The following is a 26,345-nucleotide window of genomic DNA, read 5'->3' as shown; positions in this document are numbered from 1 at the left end:
GCTCATTACAGCACGGATCCTCCTTTATTTTCACATCCACTCCTAAGACAGTATCTCAGAGGAGCTAAGAACTTAAGACCGCCAAGGAGAGCTCCAACACCTACTTGGGATCTCAACTTTGTTCTGGAAAAGCTTACACTGCCACCCTTTGAACCAGCTTTTTCAGCTGATTTAAAAATTCTTTCTTGGAAAACTGCCCTACTACTAGCAATAACCTCAGCTAGAAGAGTCTCAGAGCTACAGGCACTAATGGCAGTGGAATCTTTCCTCATTTTTCATCAAGACAGAGTCTCTCTACGAACTAATCCTTCCTTTATGCCAAAGGTGGTATCCAATGTGGCCCTAAACCAAGCCATTCACTTGCCCACCTTCTTCCCAAATCCCCAGAACAAAGGAGAAAGACTCCTGCACTCTTTGGACATTCACAGGCAATTACGTTACTACTTGGATAAAACTAAGGCTTTCAGAAAAACTGACCAGCTCTTTGTAGCCTATGCTACAGGATCACAAGGAAAAGCTATCTCAAAACAGACCATTTCTAAATGGATAGGGCATTGCATACGTTTCTGCTACACACATCATGGGAAACCAGTACCTGCTAACATTAGGTACCACTCCACCAGGGCTACAGCTACATCAGCAGCCTTTCTCAGGGGAGTGCCAACCAAGGATGTTTTGGAAGCTGCTACTTGGAGTTCAGTGCACACCTTCACCAAACACTATCACTTACCTCTATACTCTAAGACTAGAGCTGGTTTTGCCACTGCAGTTTTGCAGGGCCTACTAGCTTCTTCTAACCCTGTTTGACTCCACCTCCCATCCTTAGCTTTGGGATTCAACCCAAGTGTGATGACTGCAGCAGGGAAACACAATGAACATAGTACAGTTTTGTACCTACCATAAATGTAGATGTTCGAGTGTTCACCCTGCTGCAGTCCAGGTTACCTTCCCTCCATCCCCTAGCTGAACTTATCTCTGCCACTTTATCCTATACTACGACTGTGGTGTGTTTGCCTGTGCCTAAGGGTTTTGTTTTATTTTTATATAGCCATATATGTATATATATATATATATATATATATATATATGTGTGTATATATATATATATATATATATATATATATATATATATATATATATATATATATGTATATATATAGATATATATATATATAGCCTACCTATTGGGGGCACCTGACATCTGGGGCAAGAAAAACTGAAGAAAATGGAGTCGGATGCCTCTTGTATACCCCTGGCGCACTGACGTCAGGGAAGAAGCGACAGCAACCGACGCCGGACCAAGACTTTGGAATTTGGGCCAACTGCGGGACCGCCTGACGGCAGGATAACCCAAGTGTGATGACTGCAGCAGGGTGAACACTCGAACATCTACATTTATGGTAGGTACAAAACTGTACCTTTTTGCTGTTGGCCGTCATTTTTTTGGTTAAGCCTTTCTTCCCCTATCCCCGGCATTAACTCTAGAAAGCCCATTTTAGTTAGAGGGCTTTTTTCTTCCCTTAAGTATAGGCTAGTTCGGTTAGAGAGCTACCTTAGCCTGTTTAGGTTAGAGGGTTTTTCCCTTTGTTTTCCTCTTAAATTCTCAAGGCTAGCTTGTTTAAGTTAGAGAGCTGCCTTTGCCCTTTTAGTTAGTGTGTGTTTTGTTTGATCGCTGTTGTACTTGTTTATTAAAAAAAAAAAAAAAAAAGTTGTTTAAAAAGTAGTAGTAGTGGATTTTGTATAGTTATATTTTTCTGTGTTTTTCCCTGTAGTTGTTAGCTGTTTTTCCAGTTATTTTTGCTGTTTTGTCCATGTCTTCCAAAGATTTTAAGGAAGCTAAACCCTCTGGGTTTAAGTAATGTGTAAAGTGCAGCCAAAAAATTTTCATAACTGATGGACATACCATTTGTGTCTGCTGCCTTGGAGCGGTTCACCTTCAGGAGTCCTGTGTTATCTGTCACTTCTTTAGTCACAGGGTGTTATTAGAGTGAAAGAACAAGCTCATTCTGAGAGGCTTGTTGAAGACTCCTTTTTCAGAAGCAATTGAGGAAGGTCAGGGTCCTTCAAAGTTAAACCAATCCCCTTCTTCGAAATCAGACAAGTCGGGGAAAAGGTCCTCGAGCACTCAGTCAGAGCCATCAAAAAAGTTACCTAAAGTTTCTTCTTTGGACCCAAAGGCTGTTGGGCCCGAGAAGCCTTCGACCTCTGCTCCGTCTATGTCAGGGCCGTTGGAGTTTCTGAATTGGAACCGGTATCTCCCACTTTAAGGTCCCCTTTATTGCAGTCTTGTAGATCTTCCGCTCCCTCCACTAGATCCTCCAAGAGCCTGTCCAATGATGATGTGGATCGTGTGGTGCAGAGGTTATTGACGACATCGGCGCTCGCCAAAATCTTGTCAGATCCAACCCAGAGGTTTTCGGAACCGACCAAACCTAGCATTTCAACATTGATTCCTCCTCAGATCCAATCCCTGATCTCAGAGCCAGAATATCCAAATCTGATTGTAGTGGAACCGTCGGAACAGAGACCTATCACAGGATCTTCGGTTCTGACTATTGCTCCAACGTCGGTTGCATCTGAACTTGAGGACTGTAGGAGCCAATGCTCTAAGGTCTGCTCCCAGGAGGGGAGTCGGGTCGGACACTTGTTGGATCCGAATTTGCCTCTCGGGGCATTGGCTCGGGTTAGCTCAGCTCCTACCTCAGCCTCTAAGCCAACCCCCCTTGGTTCAGGGGATTCCCTCTGGTTCTTCGGAGCCGGGAGTCTCCTCGGACCAGGAGTGGGGTGCTTTCGAAGTGATAAGGAAATTGCCGTCTCCACAGACATGTCCACTCTTGGGTCAGGGACATTCTTCCCCCAAGGGCACCGGTGTCTGTCTTGGTATCACTGCATCCACAGACACCCGAAGACTATAGGCCTTAGTATGCCCCGTCGGGCTACCCCCCCCCTTCCGAAACCTCTCTCGAATACCCTTCTCAGGAGGTCCCTCTCAGAAGAGGCTATGTAAGAGGAAGCATTTAGACTCCCCAGGGGAGTCCATCACTTAGGATTCAGACCTTGATGGTTCAGAAGGGTCCCCACGATTACCCTCTGAGTATGTCTCCGCAGACATCCTGGCAATACTAAAACAGGGAGGAGGCTGGAAGCCCATCAACCTTTCTGAGTCTGTATACCTGAAGGCTTTTGGGTATCACCCTTCTGCCACTTGGGTGTCTCTGCCCTTCGAGCTGATGCAATTAGTTTGTCATAAGGCATGGGAGTCTCCAGCCTCAGTGGAACCTGTTCCTCAGAGGCCAAACAAATTCATCACCTCACCTTCAGGCAAGGAATTTCTTACCAAGGGAGGCCCAGTCGATGCTATGGCAGTGGTGGCAGCCACCAAAAAGGAACTTTCAGAGATGTTGTCTTCTGTCCATCCGCTGAACAGAGTCTCGTACGACAGACAGGTATGGAAAGCGCATCTTCTCTTCAGTGCCTTTTGCGCTCAGATCACTGAATTATCTGACTCACTTTATTAGACTTCAGAGAGATCTCCTAAAAGAGCTAGGAGATACCCTCCAAAGTTCAGTAGCTGAAGGGGTATCAGACAGGGTTTGCTCTCAGCTCGCCACCTTAACTTCAGTGGTCAACTCCTCCATGAGGATAATTTCTTATGCAGCAGATGGAGCGAGCAGGGTAGCGGGTTCAGGAATTTCCCTAAGGAGACATTCCTGGATGCGGGTGTGTGATTTTGCCGAACCTTTTAAATCTTCTTTTGTGAGCGCCCTTTTCGATGGCTCGTCTTTGTTCAGGTCAAAAGTCAAAGACACAATAACCAGGTGTGAACAAGAAGGAAAGACTCTCTCTGCCATTGGAGTCCGTTTTTCCCTACCTACCAGACCTTACCCAAAAGGTCAGAAGCGAGAAAAAATGTGGTTTCGAAAATCCCCGAGAGCTTTCCAGGACACATATGGTGATTCTTCCCCCAGGGGCAGAGGGAGAAGTGCTAATGGAAGATGTCGACCACGCGGCAGAGGGGGTCCGCAAAACCAGGGCAACAGGGTATCTTTCTTTGGTAAGCCCTTTCAGCGCTCCTAAAAGGAGGTCCACCTGTCCATCTCTGGAGGCAGTCTGTGGCCGCTTATCTTTGTACCCAACAGCCTGGCTAACTGTAACAAAAGACAAATGGATACAAAGCATCATATCCAGAGGTTACTCCATACCCTTTTCCTTCCCCGTCCCAATCACAAAAAATATCCCGGATGTTCCACCCGGTCAGAGGGATCAGGCAACTCTAGAAGTACAAAAGTTGCTAGACAAAGGAGTCATCCAAACAGTCCCCGCAGACCAAATAGAATCCAGGAACTTATTCAAGGTTCTTTTTAGTTCCAAAGAAAACAGGGAACTGGATACCCATCCTGGATCTCAGCAAATTAAACAAATCGCTAAGAAAGTCAAAGTTCCGAATGGTAACACTGCAGTCAATACTCCCTTTTCTGGGACAAGATGATTGGATTTGCTCTATAGACCTCCAGGATGCGTACTACCACATAAAAATGGACAGGTGATCCAGGAATCATTTGCGCTTTCAGCTGAGAGACAGTCACTACCAGTTCCAAACTCTGCCCTTTGGCCTCACTACAGCCCTTAGAGTGTTCACCAAGTGTATGGCAGAAGTAGCTGCTCACTTGAGATGCCTAGAATTCCAAGTGTTTCCGTACCTAGACTGGCTCCTAACTGCCAAACTGTCCGAAGTGAGAGACACCACTTTACATCTCTGCTCTCACCTAGGAATCACAATAAACTATGAAAAATCTGCCTTGTTGCCATCTCAACATATCTTTTTTGTAGCAGCAGATCTAGATACAACAAACATGATGGCAAAACACCCTTCGAAAAGGTTCAAGTCCTACGACGTTGGGTCCTAAACCTTCTTTCCAAGAAAAAAGTACAAGCAAGAACAGTCCTCAACCTTCTTTTTAAGAAAAAAGTACAACAAGAACAGTCCTCAAAGTATTTGGAACCATGGCAGCTGCAGTAACCCTGATTCCATTAGCATGTCTACACATGAGAATACTACAGTGGCTACTATTCACTCAGTGGTCCATGCAGGAACTGTCCATGTCCCACCAAATTTTGATAATGGAATCCTGCAGGAGAGACCTTCGTTGGTGGCTTTACTCCACTCGTGACATTAGGTTGTCCCTTTGTTCTTCCCCAGCCATTAGCCAGAGTGACCATGGACGCCTCCCAGATTGGGGGTGCATTGTCCGGGAAGGACAGTTCAAGGCACTTGGCAGGACCATGAGGGCCATTTGCACATCATTGTCCTAGATGAGAGCACTGCTTTTAGCGTTGCAAGCATTCTAGGACTCTCTTCCGCTAGGAACTGTTGCAGTACAGATGGACAATATGTCAGTTGTATGGTACATAAACAAGGAGGAACCAGATCTTACCTCCTTTTGTCGGGAGGCCCTGAGAGTATGGCACTGGTCATCCTCCTCCCAACATTTTCTGATAGCAGCTCACATCCAAGAAAAATCCATCATGATTGCAAGCAAACTCAACAGAGCAATTCTGATGCCTCACGAGTGATCCCTAAAACAGGAAGTGACGGAAAAGATTTTCCGCAAATGGGGCCAGCCTTGCTGTGACCTTTTTGCCACAGCCATAAATGCCAAATGCAGCAGCTACTTTGTCCTGATCCCACCTTCGGTGAAGTCACCAAGGGATACACTTGTTCACGATTGGCCCTCAGGTCTCCTTTATGCTTTCCCTTTGATACCCAGAGTTCTTCAGAAAGCCAGTCACTTGTGAAGGAACTTAATACTCGTCGCTGCATGCTGGCCTTGTCAAATCTGGTTCCCCTTCCTCTGTAGCCTCATCTCCAGGAGGAGTCGTGGATTCTGGACCCAGTTACGGACCTCCTGACTCATGTTTCAGGGACACTCCACCCCTCCCTTCAAACCCTGAAATTGACAGCTTGGCTGCTCCAGTTCCAGTCATAGCCAGGCTCCCTAACCTTTCTACATCAATAAAACATATCCTGATCTCATCTCATAAGGTTTCGACAAGAAGGTTATATAGAAGCAAATGGAAAAGACTTTCTTCATGGGCCTTGAGTAATCACATTGATCCTTTTTCTGCCCCAGTAGCTTCTATTCTTGAATTCCTAGCAAAGCTGTTAATGAAGGGGCAGCTGCAGCTACTATCCGGGTCCAGTTAGCTGCCATATTTAATTTCCATTTAGGATAATTGGGCCCTAATGTGATGTCCCACAGACTTTGCAAAGCCTTTCTTAAAGGTACTCTTTTTATTAAGACCATGTTTTATGGTCCCTCCGCTGCCATGGGACTTGAATTTTGTATTGTCACGTTTGTTCTTCTCCCTTTTGAGCCTGCATCATCCTGCAATCTCAAGTATCTGACTTGGAGAATGACTCTTTTGATAGCTATTACTTCTGCTAGAAGAGTTTCAGAGCTGCAAGCATTATCACTAAAGCCCCCCTACATGCTCTTCCATAAAGATAGAGTATCCCTACGAACGAACCCATCCTTTTTACCCAAAGTATGCTTAGAATTTAACCTGAATCAGTCCGTAGAACTACCAGTTTTTTTTCCCCAACTATGGCAACAAGGCAGAATATATGCTGCACCAACCATGGCTGTACATAGACAATTACACTTCTACTTACATAGGACAAAAGATTTCAGAAACTTTGACCAATTATTCGTATCCTTTTCAGACTCAAAAAGATATTTATGTGTTACAAAATCACACTTTCAAAGTGACTATCAGATTGTATTACCTTTGCTTACCAATCTCAAAACAAAGAACGTTCCCATAAAGTAAAAGCTAAATCTACAAGAGCCATTGCAACCTCTTCAGCCTTTCGGGCGAGATTACCTATTGACACCATTTGTGCTGTAGCAAAATAGGCAAGGCCTCATACCTTTATCACTCATCACAAAGTTGATTTGGCCTCCAGGAACTCCTTTGGGTCCACTGTTCTGAAGAATATTCTCCCTTGAGCCACCCAAGAAAGATGGTGCTAGGGACGCTGTCCCAACCTGCTAAGAATGAAGGTGAGTTAGGACAACATCACACAAAGAAGTTATGTACTCACTATAATGTTCCATGTGTGTGTTGTCCAGCTCGCCTTCATTCTTACATCCCACGCTCCTTCCCCCAGCCTTTCTCTCCTGGAAGACCGAGCTGATGCAATTGGCTATTAATGTCGTCTGAGCATCTTCAGTGCTCTATTACGTACTTGGTGACCTTTATTTAGCTATATCTGCAAACAAGATCTGGGGAGCTGTTATAGTGCATCATGTGATAGGGTTTAACCACGAGCTAGTGGAAGACCTTGAGCTTTGTACAAGGCCGAGTTGGAACTGAGGATCGGTTCTGAACCCAACCTGCTAAGAATGAAGGCAAGATGGACAACACACATGGAACATTATGGTGAGTACATAACTTCTTTTTTGTTTCCTTTTCCAGTGTAAAGTTGGGTAAGACAGTCAACAAGGTAACACTGGCTGAAAGTGGCTGAAAGACTTGTTTATTTATAAGAACGGCGCAGTGGTAGCGTTGTTGCCTCACAGCAAGAGGTTCCCTGGTTCGATTCTCGGCTGGGGTGCCTTCTGTGTGGAGTTTGCATGTCCTCCTTGCGTTCATGTGGGGTTCCTCCGGGTGCTCCGGTTTCCTCCAACATTACAAAGAAAAGCAGCTGGCACATTTCTCCCCGGCCTCCGCTAAAAACTAGCTTTGTTCCAAGTCGGACTTTCCCGGTTAACAAATGTTAAAAAAATAAACTAACTTTGCCTAAGCTAGTGAAAGCACATTCTACAAGATCTATAGCCACCTTGGCAGTTTTCCAGTCTAGAGCCTCGATGGATGATATATGTGCAGCAGCTGCTTGGGCATCTCCCCATACCTTTATTACTCATTACAAATTGGGGGAAGATTGTCCTGTGGTTCGATGGTGCTCAGGAATATCCTTCCATGAGTCCACCCAAGATTTTACGTAGCTAGAGACTCTGTCCCATCTGTCAAGAATAAAATGGAGATTGACATCATCGGATAAAGAAATTATGTACTTAACATAATGTTCCATCTGTGTTGTCTGTCTTCATTTGTCCTTGACTCTCCTCCCTCCCTGACCTTAAAAGATTTTTTGGTGGAGCAAATTATATATCCTTGAAGTAGTATGATTTTTTTCTACCCTGTGGGGTTCATTTATATATTAGTATATATATATATATATATATATATATATATATATATATATATATAGTGTGGGTAAGGGAAAATTCCCTTTTCCCCACTGTAGTGTGATCTCGGAGTGAGAATAATAAAGTAGGGGGGGTGCAGGGTGGCGAAGCCCCCCTGCAGAAACATAGATTTTTTGTTTGAACCACACATACATGGAAGCGCTTTTCGATCTTAAGCGCTTTCGTGTATGTGTGTTCGATGTTTTGTGATTTGGACATATGCTAGTCGAGCATGTGTCCTAGACCCATATATATATATATATATATATATATATATATATATATATATATATGTATATATATATATATATATATGTGTGTGTATCCACACACATATATATTTATATATGTGTATATATTTATGTGTGTGTGTGTGTATGTTTATCTACTTTTCTGTAAACTTGATCTGAGGTAACTGTGAGAGAGGGATTGTGGGTAAATGTGAAGCTAAAAAGATTTTGGCTGGCGCGAGCTGCAGTAACAACCGAGTCTGAACCTATCTGTCAGGGATAAATGAAGATAGACAACACAGATGAAATGTTATGGTAAGTACAGAACGTCGTCTTCTTTTTTTTTTTTTTTTTTAATATCAAGTATTGAAAGGGACACTTCAAGATGGCTGCACACTGATCCGCAGGTTGTTTTGCGCTCTCACACTGAAAACTGAAACTGAGAAAAAAAATATATCATTTTGAGTAAAAGTCAGATATTGGTCAGTAATTACACTGTTGTTTGTCTTTTCGGCTTTTCCCGGTTAGGGGTCGCCACAGCGGAACTCCGGTCCGCTAATGATTGGCAGTCGATTTTTATGGTGCCGAGTTGCCAGCCCTACACCTAGCCTTTAGCAAAGGCACGCCCATTCACGCATTTCTTTCGGAGGCCACTTGACTGCGGGGAGGACATGCAGACTCCACAAAGAAGGCACTCCAGCCGAGAATCAAACAGGAGAACCTCTTGCTGTGAGGTAACAACGCTACCGCTGTGCCACCATGGATTCATTGGCCAGTAATTACACTAACTGCCAGAAAAGAAGGCATTTTGAGTTGTCTGCTAATGTAATTGCTACAAAGTCATTCACAGACACGATTTGAGCATTTTTGTACAGCATGATTTTAATTATATTGTTAACTTTAATCTCCATTTTTATAGTGAGACTTTATATTTTGATACCTCATCCATTCCTTAAGTAGCAAGTAGGTCATCGTCTTTATATCGTAATGTAGCAGTGTGAGACTGCCATCTTACTCTTTTAAGATTGGTGTTTTCTGGTAGGGATAAATTTAGGAAGATGCTAGACAGAGGATGTAAAAACTTGTACTTTTGCATTAGACTTTTTCCATATTTTATTATTTTTGATCTAATTTATTTGATGGTGTTATTAAAGGAAACTCGGCACCATAAAAATCCACTGCCAATCATTAGTGGACCAGAGTTCCGCTGTGGTGACCCCTAACCGGGAAAAGCCGAAAGACATTAGTTTGTATTAAAGGAAATTATATTTAAGCGCTAGTTCTGTTGATCATATTTGTAGATGTATTTTTTCTGTTAACACGGACTTATTTTACACTGCCCTTTTACTGCTGTTTGCCTTCAACAGGCCCTCATACCTGCATGAAAATATTCTGTCTCAAAGAGAATGTAGGACAGGGCACAAAATAATAGTGAGCATTGGTCGGTACCTGATAAGTGAAAGACCTGTATTGCTTCCTCACAGGAAAGATGCTTTTTTCATAAATTCTGTCTGGAGAAGAGAGTGCACCCGTGAGAAGCCTAAATGCTAAGATTTACTGTTTGCCATGACCTCTCTTTGAATATCTAATTGTAAGCATAGATGTTAAGTTGTCTATCTCGCCTTCGTTTCTTGCTTGTTGGGATCGGAGCCAACCCTCGGCTCTGACTTTGCCATCTTCTATAGCTCGAGAGCTGTTTACTGGCTCGAGGCTACCCCTATATCCCATGATGCCTAGCGCTAGCTACCCAGATCCCGTTTGCCGCTTCAGCTGTGAGGTTCGTTCTTACTGGCTCAGGCTCTTGTAAGTTAGTTTAATACTTTTTCTAGCGATTTAGGGGTTATTTTTTGATAGTTTAGTCTTTTGACATTATCGTTAATTAGCTTGTTGTAGTCTTAGTGTTATTGTATTTTTCCCTTAGAACTCGTTTAAGTTAGGGAGTCTCCCCCCCCTTCCCCTTTCCTATCTCTACTTATTGTTTTATATTTAGTTTTAGTCTTCTCTTTTACTTCATAGGTAGCCGTTTAAGTTAGAGGCTTCCTATTAAAAAAAAAAAAAAAACTTCTTGACTGTAGTTATTATGTTTTTGGTAGATTAGTGTTTGTAGTTTTTTGTTGTTGGGCCTTTGGCCAAAAACTTTCTGTGTAGGACTTGATATGTCTAAAGAATCCAAAGTGTCTGGATTCAAGAAGTGTGACTCATGCTGTCAGAAAATGTCTCTGACAGATGGGCACACTTCTTGCGTCTATTGCTTAGGCGCAGTGCACCTGCAAGACTCTTGTTCTGTATGCCACGCATTCAGCCCAAGGGTTCTGCAGGAGTGCAAAAATAAGCTGATATTAAGGGGTCTCCTTAAGCCCCAGGATTCACCGGCCAAGGCTCAGCCGGTGAAATGTCCTAATCCGACCAAATCGTCGGCTCCCAGCTCGGCGCTGTCATTGGCCCAAACATTAACGACTACCTCGGTTCCAGCTGGAGCCGAGGAGGCTGCTTCCCAGTCGGCTCCACCAGCATCTTTGGAACCGTCTCAGACCCACAAGAGACAGAGGTCCCCATCTCTAGAGTCGATACATTTGGCCCCTTGGTCTCCCCTGTTGCAGAGGGACCGCAGTCACAGATCCTCCCACTCCTCTCCGTCCTCTAGACTCTTGGACCACGACATGGAGAGAGTGGTCAGTAGGTTGTTGAAGTCGCAGGCACTGGCCAAAATGTTATCCAGCCCTCCTCAACAGGTGTCTGCTCTGCCGCTTCCATCGATGTTCCTCCTCTGAGCTCGAAGCTGGAGTTTGTTGGGGTTCGAATCGTGGATCCGTCGGCACCGATAACTATTTCCCCTTCAGTTCCGTCATCAGCTCCGATCCCCTTGATGGTGCCTTCTGTCGAGGGATCTGGGCGCTGAGACTCCCTCGTCGGCTATGAGGGGGCGAGTGGCATCGGACCCTTCTCTGACCCCGTTCTCCCTCTCGGAGCTTCGGTGCAGGTGAGCTCGGCTCCTACATCGGCCTCGGAGCCGTCCCCCTCGGTGCAGAGAAGGATTCCGGTTTCCTCTGAGCCGGAGCTTTCTTTGCGTCGTGGCAGGGATGCCTTCGATGTCATGAGGAGTGTACTGGCCCCTGAGTCAGCACCACGTTCGACCCCACTGACTCCGTCCCCTGTAGTGCCTGTGTCAACCTCTGTCCCTCCTCCAGACCCCAAGCGTGGGGAACCGACGCCCCAGATCACCCCATTGGGTGTTTCCTCTTCTTCCGAGGCCTCCCCTGATCATTCAGAGGAGGCCCCTCGGAAGAGAAAGTGCAAGAGGAAGCACATCGACACCCCTGAGTCTGTCACTTCGGATACGGATTTGGATGAATCGGAAGGGTCCCCGAGATCCCCCTCTGAAGATGTTTCCTTTTTGGACATCCTAGAAATGCTTAGGCAGAGGGGGAACTGGACTGCCCTAGCCCCTACTGAGGATGAATCCGTATTCCTGGATGCACTAATGTCTGTGGTGGCTCGAAGGGCTTGGTCAGCCCTGGATACAGTGGAACCAACCCCGAGGAGGCCCGGCAAGTTTATCACTGCACCCCCTGACAAACCGTTCCTTACCAGGGGTGTTCCCGTGGATGCCATGGTAGTAGCAGCGGCCACTAAGAAGGAATTAGCGGAAACTTCTTCCTCTGTCCATCCTCCTAACAAGGAGTCTAGGACTATGGACAGATATGGGAAGCGAATGTTTGCTTCAGCGACCTTTTCCATGAGGTCACTGAATTATGCCATTTTACCAGGCTTCAGAGGGCTCTCCTAAAAGAACTTGGAGATGCCCTCCAGGATCCATCAGCTGAAGGGGTTCAAGCTAAAGTAGCTTCTCAGCTGGCGACCCTTAATTCAGTGGTTAACTCTTCCATGAGGCTCATTTCCTATGCAGCCAATGGTGCGAGTAGAGCCGCAGGCACAGGCGTGGCCCTTAGGAGACACGCATGGATGCGGCTGTGTAATTTTGCGGAGCCCTTTGGAGCGTCATTCACCAACACCCCCTTTGACGGTTCATTTCTCTTTGGACCACAGGTGAAGGACACTCTCACTAGGTGCAAACAGGAAGGCAAGACTCTCTCTGCCGTGGGAGTCCGTTTTTCCACTCCTTCCAGACCATATCCCAAAGGTCAGAAGAGTGGAAGAATGTGGTTTCGGAAATCCCAGGGAGCCTCGCCCGATACACGTAGTGACTTTTCCTCTAGGGGCAGAGGAGGAAATAACAATGCCGCCCTCGAGGCAGAGGGGGTCCGCAGAACCAGGGCAGCAGAGAATCTTTCTCTGACAAGCCCTTCCGGCATCCCTGAAGGGTTGCCCAACTGCCCGCCTCTGGAGGCAGTCGGGGGAAGACTTTCACTGCACCCAAAAGCCTGGCAAGACATTACGCAAGACAAATGGGTGCACTCAATAATATCCGGAGGCTATGTAATTCCCTTCTTCCAATCTCCTATCATCAAGCAAATCCCCCCCAGGTGTTCCATTCAGTCTGAGGGCCCAAGCAGTCCTAGAAATTTCAAGACTGCTAGGAAAAAAGAGTCATCCAGGAAGTCCCAGCAGACCAACTCGGATCCGGAACTTACTCAAGGTTCTTTTTGGTACCAAAAAAGACCGGGGACTGGAGACCAATTTTGGATCTCAGTAGACTAAACAAGTCTGTTCAAAGAACAAGGTTTCGGATGGTCACGCTTCAGTCCATTCTTCCCTTTTTGGGTCAGGACAATTGGATGTGCTCAATAGATCTTCAGGATACGTACTATCACATCGGCTGGGAGCCAGTCATTATTAGTTCAGAGCTCTGCCCTTTGGTCTCACCACAGCCCCCAGGGTGTTCACCTAATGTATGGCAGTGGTCACGGCTCACCTGAGACGTCAAGGATTCCAGGTGTTTCCTTATCTAGACGACTGGCTCCTTACTGCTACTACCAGGTATCAACTTCTTCAAGCCAGGGACTATACAATCGCAATCTGTGCCCAGTTAGGCATTACCATAAAGTTAAAAAAATCTGCCTTGTTGCCCTGTCAAATCTATTGCCTATATAGGAGCAGATCTAGATACAAAAAGTATGTCCGCAAGACTACCGCCGGACAGGGTGGCCACGATTCGGCAGCAAGTTTATATCCTCATGCAATGCAAAAAGGTACAAGTCCGGTTGGTCCTTCAAACTCTGGGTTCTATGGCGGCGGCAATTCTTCTGATACCTCTAGCCCGCTTTCACATGAGAATCCTTCAGTGGCTCCTCTTCACACAGTGGTCCTTTCAACAACTCCCCATGTCTCACATGATCATGGTTACAGAAACTTGCAAAAGACATCTTTCCTGGTGGATGGTCTCCCCGCTAGTGTCTCGGGGCAGACCATTCATCCAACCCCCTCCAGTTGCCACAGTGACCACGGATGCCTCACTGATGGGGGGGGGGCATTATCAGGGCAGGACAGTCCAAGGCATATGGCAACCTCACGAGTACTATCTGCACGTAAATATCTTGGAGATGAGAGCCGTGCTACTAGCGTTGCAAGCACTTCAGGACTCCCTCCCTCCTGGGACCATTGCAATTCAGACGGACAACATGTCAGTAGTGTGGTACATCAGAAAGCAGGGCGGAACCAGGTCCTACCCCCTATGTCGAGAAGCACTCAGACTCTGGCAGTGGGCGATTTTCTCCCAACGATTTCTGATTGCAACGCACATCCCTGGGAAGTCCAACGTCATAGCGGACAGGCTCAGCAGAGCTATTCTCATGCCTCACGAGTGGTCTCTGAATCACGTAGTTGCGGATCTCATCTTCCGCAAATGGGGACAGCCTTGCTGCAATCTGTTTGCAACCCCCTTCAACACCAAATGCAGCAACTATTTCTCCCTTCTACCGCTTCCTTGTCATACTCCCAGAGATGCTGTAGTCCACGATTGGCCTCAGGGACTTCTTTATGCCTTCCCGCCTTTTCCTCTTATACCCAAACTCATACAGAAAGTGATATTGTTGGGTTGCAAAATGATCCTCATTGCTCCTTACTGGCCTTGACAGATTTGGTTTTAGTTCCTGCACCGTTATCTCCTCGAGCAGCCCTGGTCCCTGGATCCTATTCCAGACCTGTTCATCAGTCAGGAGAGCTGCATCGATCCCTCCAGACACTCCAGCTTACAGCTTGGTTGATCCAATTCCAACCCTAGCCAGGCTTCCCAGCATTTCCCCGGCTGTGCGTGAAATTATTGTATCCTCTCTCAAATCAGCTACTAGGAAGACTTATGCTAGAAAATGGAAATGTTTCTCGTATTGGGCAGAGGCTAGGAACATAGATCCCTTTTCAGCCCCAGTTCACGAGATCTTGGAACTCCTAACTGAGATTTTTCACTCTGGGTCCGCTTCTGCCACAATCAGGGTTCAACTAGCGGCCATCTCTAACTATCATGTTGGCTTTTCTAATCTAAATATCATGTCTCATAAGTTGTGTAAACCTTTCTTAGAAGGACTACTCTCCTTAGGCCCCACTGAAAGATACCCCTCCTCCTTGGGACCTTAATTTGGTACTAATCTCCTTGATTATGCCCCCTTTTGAACCGGCAGCTTCCTGCTCCTTTACGTTTCTGTCCTGGAAAACTCGCTTTCTGGTAGCTATTACCTCAGCCAGACGTGCATCGGAACTTCAAGCACTAAGCGTTCGTTCTCCGTACTTAGCCTTTCACAAGGATAGGGTAGTGCTGAGAACTAATCCAGCCTTCCTAAAGTGTGCTCAGAAAATAATCTAAACCAATCCATAGATCTTCCAGTATTCTTCCCTAACTACACCAACAAGGCAGAATACAAGTTACACCTTTTGGATGTTCATAGACAACTGCATTTTTACCTGCATAGAACAAAGGATATAAGGAAGTTGGACCAGCTCTTCCTTTCTTATGCTAGGGGCAAACAAGGTCTCCCAGTTTCCAAAGTGACCCTGTCCAGGTGGTTGTCTCACATTATCACCTTCATTTATCAACTAAGAAACAAAGAATTGTCTGCCAAACCGAAAGGCCATTCTACTAGGACTTTGGCCACTTCTGTAGCCTCCCAGTCTAGGTTGCCCATGGACTCTATTTGTGCCGCTGCCACATGGGCAAATCCTCATACCTTTATTTCTCATTACAACTTAGACATGGCCTCCAGGAATAGAGCTAACTTTGGTTCCACTGTTCTGAAGAGTCTGTTCCAATGAGCCACCCAGAATCATAGGTGCTAGGGACGCTGTCCCAACAAGCAAGAAACGAAGGCGAGATAGACAACTTAACATCAAGAAGTTATGTACCTACCATAACGTTCCATGTTAGTTGTCTTCATCTCACCTTCTTTCTTGCGTCCCACCCTCCATCCCCCTGTCCTATTGGACCGAGAGGAGTTTAGGTTTCACCGGCTGAGTATTTTCTGGTTTGTTTCCTCTACTGACTTAGAGAGTATATCAGATATGCCCAACCTGTTAGTTTGGTCTGATTATTCTTGCTACGTCTGGGGTTAGCTATTACAAATGAGATCTGGGTAGCTAGCGCTAGGCATCATGGGATATAGGGGTAGCCTCGAGCCAGTAAACAGCTCTCGAGCTATAGAAGATGGCCGAGTCGCAGCCGATCGTCGGCTCCGATCCCAACAAGCAAGAAAGAAGGCGAGATGAAGACAACAAACATGGAACGTTATGGTAGGTACATAACTTCTTTTTGCACCTCAATGTGCATACCATGGGCATTCGGAATCTTTGTTACTATGCCAAGCTTCTGACAAGTGAGATCATTTCAATTGCCTGAAATTTATTCTTATTTTTCTTATTACTGTATTCACAAGTACTCTTTTTTTTTCTTTATTTATACCTTTTTACACACAATAAAAAATTTTGATTCATACTCTACATGTGTAAAGATTTTGATTTCTTACAGACGATTCTTGTTTCTGTTTTTCAAATGCATGAACAGCTATTACAGTGTGCCATGCAGCTATATGAAGCTTAATTACTGCACTTGGATCACTCATTGTTTGCATTTCTCCCTATATTTCTGAGTGGTAGCTGTTCTGAAATTCTCTTTTGCCCCAACCCCCACACCCCGCCACCACCACATACAGCATGCTCACACTTACTGTACTCTCATTTAACTTACTTTCGTGGCTTAGTTCCACCACATATATTTTCGGGTTGCAAATTTCCTTTTTATCATTTTACATATTATAGCACACTTATTTCTCTTGTTTCAGTTTCTTCACATTTGATTATACCTGGGACATTTCTTTTTATCACATTCCTAGCCATATGTCATACAAAACTGAAAGTCGCATTTTTTAAGCTTTTTTGAGCATCTTATAAGTCTTGCAGATTATTACAGTAAACTCTCAGTTAACCATCACTCTCAAGCAACCGGCAAAACAATATTGAAGAAATACAGTACTATTTTCACGGGTTGCACTTTGTTTTCCCCCACAGAAACATACCTTACATTTTTAGAGTTTTAGAGTTTTAAAAAGGAAGATAGGAATAAATTCCCTCTCTCCGCAACCTGAGAAGTCGTCAACCCAAACAAATCATATAGGGTACAGGATTAGTCAGGCCTATTTTTAATAGTAACTCAAGCAACCAGAAACTACAATTATCCGGCATCTACTAATCCCCATGGGTGCCGGTTTACTGAGAGTTTACTATACTACTCTTTTACTTGTTTTCATTTCTAGTCTCACCTGTAGTTTTGCACAGCCCTAATTTCCTGTTTGACCTATTTCAGCCGAGACAAAATAATGTTTTTTGCATAGCAGACATAATTTGCTTCTTACAGCAACCTGCCTCTCATCCAGTGGATTTTATACCATCCATGATTCTGTCTCTTATTAATGAATCATGTAAGCCACCACACTTTTGGTCTGTTCAGTTTATTTTGTTCTAAAACATAAGTATCAATAAGCTTGCGCCTTCTTGAAGAACGTATGGCAGTTATTTCCCCCTTGTCATAGTAACACTCAAGCTTATGTCTTGCTAGTACAGTAGTTTGTCTTCCTTTGCTAAAATACAAATATGTTATAAACTGTTAAGGCTTTCTTCTCTGTTGTATGCAGTAATGTAACACAGGCTTCTATTGTAGGCTGCTTGCTTTACATAATAAATCATATGTATGTATATACCGTTTCCATTTCTAAAACTGCCTTGCAAAGAGATATTTCCATGGAGATTGCTGCTGCACTATTGTCAAACAGTAAAACAGCTTGCCCTGCTTTCTTTGTCTGATAACATTCAAAATTTGGTATTCAAAGTATGAAATAGAAGTGAAACATGAAGAGCTTTTAACACCATCAGCTTTATTTTCAAACTAAATATGTGTATGGGAAACTAAATAATGACATGTACAAAATTAATGAAGACTAAAGGTGTTATTATATCAGTACACGGTTTGTGCACTTTGGCCATTAGTTAAGTTACTACTTTGTCCCTGACTCGTGCATTTACAAAGCTTTGCATGCTGGGTGTCTAAGCTAAAGTTATATCTCGTTTAGTTTTGGTAATTTTACATGGATTTTTAAATCAGCCACCTTGTTATGAGCAAGGTGGAGTGTGGTACTTTCCCACAGAATTTTTGAATCATGTAACCATGGCTGAGGCACTAAATGTATTATAGTTGTACAAGCAGTACCATTACAGTCGGAGTCAAAAGTAAAATCTTATAAATAGTTGGCTGTTTGCTTTGTCATTGTTTTGAATAAGCTTGATTATTTTTTTTAAGTTCTTTGTCCCTGCTGCCTGTTCATCACCAGTCCTTTCATGGCCAATCAAACCATCAGTGGTATGGGTGTCAAACCCTTCCCTTCAGAGCTTTCTTGCTGCTAAAACACACTCCTCTTAAGGGCTTTCAAGATTAATTTGCTGACCAGCATTTCTCCATAGCAGCTGATGAGTTCCCTATAGGGAAAATCCATCTACATTTTCTTTGTTTTATCAGGAAACCTTTTTTGTAAAAAAAAAAAAAAAAAACTATTTAAAGTTTAGCTAGGTTGAATTTTTTGGGGGGATTGTCACTAAACTTTCTTGCCAGTAAAATCTGTATTTTTTTTTTTTCTATTTTCACTGCAGACTTTCATTTTAAGCCACACTCCGCCAATAGTCCAGGGACAGGTCATCAATGCACTATCCAAGACCAAAAACAGTGCATCAGTGGGCTGTAATAACATCCTGGGATGCTTAGTAAATGGCATGAAACATGACATCTCTGGTCCACTTGAATCACTTCTCAACTAGAGCCTGCAGCCAGGTTTTGTGGCCAAAGTACGGAAAATGGCTACAGTCATCCCCCTGCACAAAGGAGGTCCAACCACTGATTTTGGTAACTACAGGCCCATAAGTCTGACCAGCCTCATATGTAAGGCCATGGAAATAATCATTATGGACATGATAAATGAGGGCATAGGTAACCTGAAGATTCCAAGCCCATCACAGTTCGATTTTGTTAAAGGAAGGTTATGCCTATTAAATCTGGTGGACTTTTTTGAGAGGGTCACCAAAATACTGCAAAAAAGCAAGACTGTGCATACAGCTTACCTCAGCCTGGCCAAGGCTTTTGATACAGTAACCCATTCAGGCATTACAGAAAGGTTCACTAAATTAGGTTTAAACCCTTTTATCACCTTCTGGATAGCCAACTGGCTGTCTGATAGGACCCAGGAGGTCAAGATATCCACCAAGAAGCCAGTCACTAGGAGAGTGTCCCAGGGCTTGGTACTGGGCCAGCTCCTTTTTGGCAACTATTTTTCTGAAATGGAAGCAAATTATGGCTGACTAAGTTTGCAGTTGATTGCAAGCTGGGGTTATCATTGGCTTCCTTGCACGCAGTAGCATTCTTAAGGCCCATCTCTGACTAACAAATGGTGCCAAAGCCGTGGTCTTAAACTCCATGCTAAGAAATGTGTAATTGTACCCTTTGGGAAGTCAACCATCCCAGCTAATTACCATGTTGTTAATACTCCCCTAAGATTTGACCCAGTGGTCAGGGATTTGGGTATGCATGTAGACAGTAGCCTTACCTTCGACCACCACATGGCCACAGTGATGCGGAAATCCTTTATGTTGCACATCTTAAGTAAGGGCATGGCAACTAGGTCCAAATAGGTCATTATCCCTCTGTATTCCGTCCTTATCAAACCAATTCTATAGTACAGTGCTCCCTTCGGTATGTATCTGACCAGGCATATGCAGCAACTACAGCAACCTCAGAAGTTCATTACCAAAAGAATACAAGGCTTAATGAACCCGCCTTAGGCAGGATGCATTAAAGCCCTTTCCCTCTACTCAGCCTCATATCGATTGCGGAAGGGTGATATATGCATGACTTCCAGGGCGTCAACAAACCCCACATTTATGAATCTCCTTCATATTCGTAAGGCAAACAGTACCAGAAATACAAGGTCTAGGGACCCGTGTTTTGTCTGCGATTTAAACAGCTGGAGAGACAGATTTGTGTCCCACAGACTGCACTTCCTATGGAACAGGCTTCCCATCCATGTGAAGCGGAGTTTGTCAATTACGCAGTTAAAGCGAAACCTAGACCAGTAGATGGGGACTAGGAAATTTGCACTTGGCCTGGCACCTATGACTCTTATGGATAGACGTAGCTTATAAATACCTGGCCCTCAAATCCTGTTTTAATACAGGACATCATTGTTCTTTCTGGAAAACTTGGATTGGCTTAGAAAGGTCCCCTGGGTCATTAGCATAGTAACAATCTATGCATTAAGTTTACTCTATCTTTTATTGATAAGAATTTTATTAAAAAAAATGTAGGTGTTATGACCACTGCGTGTTTTCTCACTGCCTGCCTGCAGTGTTAGGGCCGCTAATCAAACTCTGATCACCTAGGTTGCAGTAAGGGCTCCGTCTCCCTGTGCCACAGAGCTAGACTGTGTATTAGCTTGATTAGTTTGTGCTGGTCAGTTTTTACTTGTTGTATTTGATCATTCTTACGCTCACTGGATTACCTCGAGGACCCAAGTGTATTTAGTTTTAATTCTGTGTTACTACACATCACATAAGTACACACTAGTTTTCTTTTTACTGCTTTCTTCTTAGTGTGGCTCAGACTAGCAGAAAAGATTGTCAGCTGGAATTCTTAAAGCAACTGCCTCTGCTAGTCTTGACATCTTTATTATACTGAGTAGTGAGTCAGTCCAGCAGACGCGTCCCTTGGATCCTGTGACAATAGCTTCAGACCCCCTACGTCTGAAGGGGAGCCTCCTCAGTTGGTTATTTATGTCCTTTCCATCATCCCCATAGGTTTAGACAGCTCCTCTGCCTAGCAGCTGATGTTCATCATGTTTCAGTGTTGCAGTCATTACATTTGGGTAATCTGCTTGCAGGTTGCCCTCAGTCGGCCTGATTAACAAAGTCTTGGGTCCTGCATCGGTTGCTGTCCCTTCGTCCATGACTTCAGCTCGTCAGGGGTATAAAATATGCAGCCGACGCCATTACATCAGCCTTTCTTGCCGCGCGGTGCCCGAAATAGAAGCAGTTAGCAAATGCCGGTAGGCTGATTCCTGAAATTTTCATTTTCGAGTTTCAGAACCAAAGTCTTCAACTAAAAGCTAAGTACCCCGCTGGGGAAACTTTTTCTTGCTCCTTTCCGATGTCAATAAAAGTTAATAATTGCATTACTTATGGGAAGGAAATACCTCATAAGGATTTTCATTTGTACTGTATTCCTTGCCTAGGCCCTGACCACGACGTACCTTGCTGTCGGTTTTGTGCTTTATTTAATCAGCGTACTATCTGTCATCGGTACATTTTTGCTTCAAAATATTTCGGTTCTCTGTTTAATTATCCAGAAATTACATTGGTTAGCCATCAGACTACCGGAATACCAAAAAAACACAAAGACAGAGACAGGCCGTTGAGGTCCAAAACTGCTGACGACGCTTCTCCTAAGCCAGTCGTCAGTTCGCCAGTACTCAATGAAGCGCTTTCGCAGCCCCTGATACCCACAACTTCTGATTCGCAGGCCTCTATTGAGACCCATTCGGAGTCCGGTATGCTGCGAGATACTTCACATATGGAACCCACGGATGTCTCTACCTTGAATGGGTCCAGAGCCGCTGAGCAGGCACCGGCTTCTGAGGGTGTATTCAGGCCTACAGACTTGCATATTAAACCGACTCCATCTTCAGTGCTAAGGCCTAAATCTCTATCTGTGTCTAAAAAGCCGACGCCCAGGCCACATGTTCAGGCCCCTATGACTAAAAATCAAATGATCAAAATGGCTGAAGATTTAATTACTCTAATCAGGGGTAGTCAACCCCCCCCCCCCCCCCCTGCAAGAGGCCTAGGGTTGAGTTTGACTGTGAATCTTCTGAACAGGACTCTGTTTCTTCTGATTCTTCTAATGATCTGGATTTGTCCATACCTACTTATGAGGACTCTGATGCAGAGGATTCCATTCCCTCAGCTTCTCCGCCTGAGGATTTCACTTTTGGGGAAACTTTACATACCTTTAGGGAGCATTTCCACTGGGAAAGTCAGGATTTTTCTGAATCTAAAAGGAGGCTTAGGGATTTCCTCCTTCTTCCTCAGCATAGACCTTTGGCTATACCTCCTGTACTAGATGTTGTTGATGATGTGTTTTTGGAATCCAATATGGCCCCTGATTCCTTGTCTCCAGCCCCTAGCAAACCAGACAGGTAATACAGGGTTCCTGAGTCCCACAAATTCCTTTTCAAAATTCCTGTTGCGGACCCTGAAACCATTTCTCAGGGGCCCAAGGACATTAAGGCTTCTACTGCAAAAAATCCTACCCCTTCTGATAGAGACTCCAGGTTGCTGGATAGATGGGGTGAAAAGGTTTATACTTCTGCAACCTTAGCAATCGGGGCTTTAAACTGTCAATTTCATATGCTAAAATATCAACAGCATGTCATGGGGCTGCTTAAACAGAAAATGATGTTGATGTCTGACTGTGTGGAGAATAAAGACTTGCAGGATTTATTGCATTCAGCTGAACAAGTTGGCAAGCATACTTTGCAGTGTGGTTTTGATTCTTTAGAGGCCTCTTGTAAGGCTGCTGTTACTGGGTCTGTGCTTAGAAGGCTTGCTTGGCTTAAGGAGCAATCTCTGCCTGATCATATTAAAGCAAAACTTTTGGATGCTCCTTTGCAGCAGGACTGCATATTTGGCATTAAGGCTGAAGAAGTTCTAAAAAAAGATGGAAGATGAAGCTAAATCTATGCAAACTGTGAAAGATTTCTTACAAGTGCAACCTCCTAGATTTAGTAGACATTGACCTACTAAGAACTGGTCCTTTCCAGCTTCCTCCAGAGCCATTGCGGCCAAGCCCAGACATTCCAAAAGCACCAGGTTTCAGTCCCAAGGGACTTTCAGAACTAAACAATGGGGTGCTTCCACTTCCAAATCTGGAAACAACAAGGCACCACCCTATGGTAAGCAGTCTAAATGACTTTCCTTTGAAATTACCAAGCACTTAATTCTTAGCCGCCCCTTTGGGGGGGAAACTGGCAACTTATAACCCAGGACAAATGGGTTTTGAATATAGTGTTCCAGGGATACAGATTTCATTTCCACACACTACCAACTACAAACTGATGGCCAGACCTGCCCCCAAATCAGTGGGCAGAGGCACAGAAACAAGTACTTTCCCTCCTAAACATGGGGGCTATTCAACTAGTACCAGAAGAGGAAGAGGGACAAGGTTTCTATTCCAGACTTTTCCTGGTAGCCAGAAAAGACAAATCATGGCGTCCAATTCTGGACCTGTCTACACTAAACACCTTCCTGGACATTCCAAAATTCAAGATGCTGACTCTTCACCAGTTACTTCCTATGCTAGGCAAGGATGCCTGGTTGACAACTCCCGACTTAAGAGGCTTACCTGCATATCCCAATCAGGGAATCTTGCAGAAGATTCCTACGCTTCAAAGCAGGCTGCATGCATTATCAGTTCTCTGCACTGTCCTTTGGCTTGCGCCCAGGGTATTCACAAAGTGCCTGGCACCAGTAATTGCATTTTGCAGGCAAAGAAATATTCAAATATATCCATACCTGGACGATTGTCTAATTCAGGCAGAAAACCAGGCCATTCTTTTAAAACATCTGGTGTTTGTAAAAAGAGTTCTAACCTGTCTAGGGTACACCATAAACGAAAAAAAATCTCAACTGGTGCCCTCTCAAAAGATTACATTCCTGGTTGCAAGCTTGAATACAACTGCCCAGATGGCTTTCCTTACGCCAGAAAAGCAAATTCATTTGGTGACTTACTTCAAGTAGGTGACCACAAAAACCCTGCTATCTGCAAGGCAAATACTGCAAGCCTTGGGGTTCATGGCCTCCTGCATTCTTCTAATTCTATATGCAAGACTGCATATGAGGAAACTTCAGTGGCACTTAAAAAGTTTATGGAGTCAACATTGTCACAGCCTGGAAACAATGATTCCTATCATTCCTTGCCTGCGCCTAGAGTTCCTATGGTGGGCAGAGGCCTGCCCCCAAAGTAAGGGACTGCCATTCACACCACCCCCTGCTACCCAAACCCTAACTACAGACGCATCAGACTATGCATGGGGAGGCTCATCTGGCAGGGAAGTGTATTCAGGGCAAAGGAGCCCAAATCAAATACACCTTCATATCAATCGAAAAGAAATGCTAGCTGTACAGAATGCACTGACAGCCTTCAAGGACTGCCTTCATCCAGGACATTTACTGATAAAGACTGACAACACCACGGTTATGTGGTACATAAACAAGCAGGGGGGGTACACATTCCTACCCCCTATGCAGACTAGCCATGGCATTGTGGAACATGGCCTTGAGCTACCAGGTACAACTACAAGCTCAATTCCTGCCAGGAAAGCAGAATGCCCTGGCAGACAAACTAAGCAGAAATCTCATGGACCCTCACGAATGGAAACTGGAACCATGGATTTTCAACAGGTTGACACACAAATGGGGGAGCCCAGACATAGATCTCATTGCCTCACCCCAGAACTACCAGTTGGACAAATTTTGCACAAGAACTCATCACAAAAAAGCCTGGAAAAGTGGATGCTCTATCCTTCATCTGGAAGAACCAGTCTATGCCTTTCCTCCACTGCCTTTGCTCTCCAAAGTTCTTCTAAAAGTCAAACAGGACAAACCAAAAATGATTTTAATTGCTCCAGACTGGCCTCGCAAACACTGGTACCCACTCCTGCGCAGTGTCTCACACTTTTCTCCGTGGCACCTGCCTCAGATACCTTCCTTACTGTCTCAGCAGGAGAACCAAATTCTGCACCCTCAGCTCCCAACTTTTAATCTTGCAGCTTGACTAATGATTTAAATTCCCCCTTAGCATCCCTCAGCAAACCTGTGATGGGTGCCATTTTGGAGGCAAGAAGACCTAGTACTAGAAAATCTTATGCTGACAAATGGAAAAGATTATGTGCCTGGAATCAATCTCAAGGGATGAGCACAGCAGTGCCCAATTTACCTCAAAATTTGCAATACTTAACTGAGATGCTTCACCAAGGTCCTGTCTTTTTCTTCCATAAAAATCCATGCCTCAGCCATTACAACACAGACCCCCAACCTCTTCTCTCATCCTCTTTTAAAGAAGTATCTCAGAGGGGCCAAAAACTTGAGACCACCCAGGAGAGCTCCCACTCCTGCCTGGGACCTTAACTTTGTATTGGAGAAACTCACTCTACCTCCTTTCGAGCCAGCTGCAACTGCAGACTTAAAATTTCTTTCATGGAAAACAGCCTTTCTTTTGGCAATCACTTCAGCTAGAAGGATTTCTGAATTACAGGCTCTTATGGCAGTGGAGCCTTTCATCATCTTTCATGCGGACAGGGTGTCACTCAGGACCAATCCATCATTCCATTCATTTTTCAACTTTCTTTCCCAATCCACAGAACAAGGGAGAGCGGATTCTGCATTCATTGGACGTACATAGACAACTTAGATTCTACTTGGACAGGACTAAATCTCAAAGAAAATCTGAACAACTGCTGGTAGCATTTACTGCAGGGGCAGAGGGGAAGGCTATTTCAAAGCAAACTATTTCTAAATGGATAAGCCATTGTATTAATTTCTGTTATAAGCACCATGGAAAACCTATCCCCTGAGATCAGATCTCATTCCACCAGGGCTGCATCTACTTCAGCAGCCTTTCTCAGAAGTGTTCCTACCAGGGATATTCTAGAAGCTGCTACCTGGAGTTCAGTTCATAATTTCACCAAGCATTATCACTTTTCTTTAAATCCAGAGCTGGCTTTGCCACTGCTGTTTTGAAGGGCATTATAGCTGTTCCTAATGTTGTATAAATCCATCCTCCCAACCTTAGCTTTGGGAATCTACCCAAATGTAATGACTGCAACAGTGAAACACGATGAATATGGTACAGTTGTGTATACTTACCATAAATGTAGATGTTCAAGTGTATTCACTGTTGCAGTCCTGGTTACCCTCCCTCCAGCCCCCTGTTTTCCTTTTACTATACCTCTACTTTCCTTTACTATGCTTAAAAGCCTTTTTGGTGTATTTGCTTTTGTTGTAAAGGCATCGGCTGCATGTTTTATACCCCTGACGAACTGATGTCATGGAAGAAGGTACAGCAACCGACGCAGGACCCAAGACTTTGTTAATCAGGCCGACTGAGGGCAACCTGCCAGCAGATTACCCAAATGTAATGACTGCAACATTGAATACACTCGAACATCTACATTTATGGTAAGTGTACACAACTGTACTTTCTTCAAATTCCTGTAAGTAGGGAAGCATATATTTATGTAGTCATCTAGCAGCATACACAATAGTTTTAGTTTTTGTTGAATTATATAATGTTTTGTTTGCTCAGTGGTTGTTGCAAACTTGCAGGTTC

At 44.4% G+C, this 26,345-nt stretch overlaps 1 protein-coding gene across 2 annotated transcripts in view; it reads left to right on the top strand.

The window, feature by feature from the left end:
- Positions 1-26,345, top strand: part of LOC122799547 (BUB3-interacting and GLEBS motif-containing protein ZNF207-like) — a 1,273,851-nt gene that overhangs the window by 698,752 nt on the left and 548,754 nt on the right. The gene's annotated exons all lie outside the window — the stretch shown is intronic.

This window comes from Protopterus annectens, chromosome 1.part0 (genome assembly GCF_019279795.1).
Source record: "Protopterus annectens isolate FY-2018-M chromosome 1.part0, PAN1.0, whole genome shotgun sequence".
Lineage (NCBI taxonomy): Eukaryota > Metazoa > Chordata > Ceratodontiformes > Protopteridae > Protopterus > Protopterus annectens.
The sequence above is the reverse complement of the archived record's forward strand: the minus strand, read 5'-3'. Positions and strand labels throughout refer to the sequence as shown.